Below are 2,616 nucleotides of genomic sequence, written 5' to 3' on the forward strand. Positions count from 1 at the left end.
TTAGAAAGAAACCGCGTGTGCGGGCAATGAGAGAGGAAGAGAGAATCTTAAGCAGCTCCATGCTCAGTGCTCAGCCCAGTGCAGGGCTTGATCCCCTTGACCCTGGGATCATGACCTGAGCTGAGGTCAAGAGTCAGTTGCTCAACCAGCTGAGCCACCCAGGTGCTCCTAGGTGTGATTTTATTTTATTTTATTTTTTTAATGTTATATTTATTTCTGAGAGAGAGAGAGAGCGAGAGCACGAGCGTGAGCAGGGGAGGGGCAGAGAGAGAGGGAGACACAGAATGTGAAGCAGTCTCCAGGCTCTGAGCTAGCTGTCAGAGCCCAATGCAGGGCTCGAACCCACAAAACGTGAGATCATGACCTGAACCCAAGTCAGATGCTCAACCGACTGAGCCACCCAGGCGGCCCTTAGTTGTGATTTTAAAATGATATCAATGAAGTAGTTTTTATAAATAGAAAATTTTAAATTCAAATTAAGTTTGAATGCCTGCAATGCTACCTTCAAATGTAGAATGTTTTGGTCTAATCAACATATAAATATTAATACTTAAGAAAAAATCTATAAATCACAAAGAAATAACTGCTTTGCCCTTAATTAAAAGAAACATAGTTCCTCATTCTGAAAATGATTTATTGTACCTTTATCTTTTAGTAAGATCAACTTTCTATTTTACAATCTAATTATCTTATAAATATAAAATACTATCTTGTGAATGTAAATATATTTTCATTTACTTACTGTTAAAATGATATGTCCTCATGATTTAAACATTAGTCAAACATTGTAGAAGTTTAGGATTTTAAATTTTTAGAATTTTAGTATGGAATTTAGTTGAAAATGAGGCACGAAGTCTATGCTGAGTTGTAAAAATGTACAAGAAAATGGTATTAGAGCAGTAGCTATTTTATTTCCTCCCAGAGTTATCCCGGTGTGTTTGAACTTTTGACGGTTTTAGTGTTCTATTTTGTGGAGGGACCCAGTCTTTTTTTTTTTTAAGTAATCCACACTCCATGTGGGGCTGTAACTCATGTCCCTGAGATCAAGAGTTGCATGTTTCTCTTACTTTTGGCGCCCCAAAGTCCCAGTCTTAATAGGAATAGATGCATAGTTTTGATTGCTTTAAATTATAGTTGCTTCACTTTGCAAATTTATGTGTAAATTTCACATTCTGTATTATTTTAGTACCTTACTTATTATATAGAAGAGAGAAGAGAGAAACCAAGTAAGGTCTAGTTCCTGCATTTGGTTTTTGCCAAAGAAGTCTGAATGACTTCTAAGAAGCCATCCATGAAGGCTATTTGAGAAGATTTTACATGACACTTCCAACTTTAAAATAAAGAATCTTGGGGCTCCTGGGTGGCTCAGTTGGTTAAGAACCCAACTTCAGCTCAGGTCATGATCTCACGGTTTTTCGCTTCGAGCCCTGCATCAGGTTCTGTGCTGGTAGCTCAGAGCCTGGAGCCAGTTTCAGATTCTGTGTATTCCTCTCTCTCTGCCCTTCCCCTATTCATGCTCTTCTCTGACTCAAAAATAAGTAAACTATAAAAAAATTTTTAAAAAACTTAAAATAAAATCAAACAAAGAATCTTGAAATTGAAATTGCATTTTGCTTGTGATGGGTTCTATATAAGCATAGCAGTCTATATCAGCCAGAATTGAAAGGTGATTCTGTATTACTAAGTTAAAGAAAATTTCACATGGACAAGTCTATTAATCTTTCATTTCTGCACACTGCCTTTAATCCTTACATTATTTTATACTAATTGAAAAATCATGGTTTATCTCCATTTGTGATTTAATTTTATATCTGTAAATAAATACAATGTTTCATTTAAAAACTATTAAATTTGCAGGGCACCTGGGTGGCTCAGTTGGTTAAGCACTCAACTCTTGATTTCCACTCAGGTCATGATCTCACAGTTTGCGAGTTGGAGCCCTGCATTCAGGCTCTGGGCTGACAGTGAGGAGCCTGCTTGGGATTCTCTCTCTCCTCTCTCTGCACTTCCTCTCTCAAAATAGATAAACATAAAAAAAAAAAAAAGAAGGTTTAAAAAACCCATTAAACTTGTCATTTTAGGGATACTGCAGAAGTAATATAAATCTCATTTTGCCTTTTTAACTTAACAAATTTATTCAGATAGTCATTAAAAACAGAATATAAAATACATTTTGTTGACCCACTTAAAGTTGGTAGATTTATTCTTGGCATTTTTTTCTTTTGCTGATGATTGTTTTAAATGGATTACTAAGCTGATGATAAGTTCTACTTCTTCTGTTTGGAGGCTTAGATTGTCTTACTTTTCTGTCATTAAGTTCATTTAAATTTTTATTGCATCTAGTTTGCAATATGACAGTAGATTTAGCCTGATGGATTACTTTAAACTTTCCTAGTGTACTTATAGATTTACTTTGTTCTTGAAATATATAAATACTAAGAGGGCATTCTATTTATATTGTTTGAATTAAATTAACCTTGGAATAAACACTCATAGGAAAGTTCTGTAATGAAATTACATATTTATTAAATTCTTGGTTCTATGTACAATCTCCACATATTTGTATGTTTTAATTTTTCTGTCACATAAGATAATTTATTAAAAGAAGCAGGCAGG

This window comes from Crocuta crocuta, unplaced genomic scaffold (assembly GCF_008692635.1).
Source record: "Crocuta crocuta isolate KB4526 unplaced genomic scaffold, BGI_CrCroc_1.0 scaffold92, whole genome shotgun sequence".
Taxonomy (NCBI): Eukaryota; Metazoa; Chordata; class Mammalia; order Carnivora; family Hyaenidae; genus Crocuta; species Crocuta crocuta.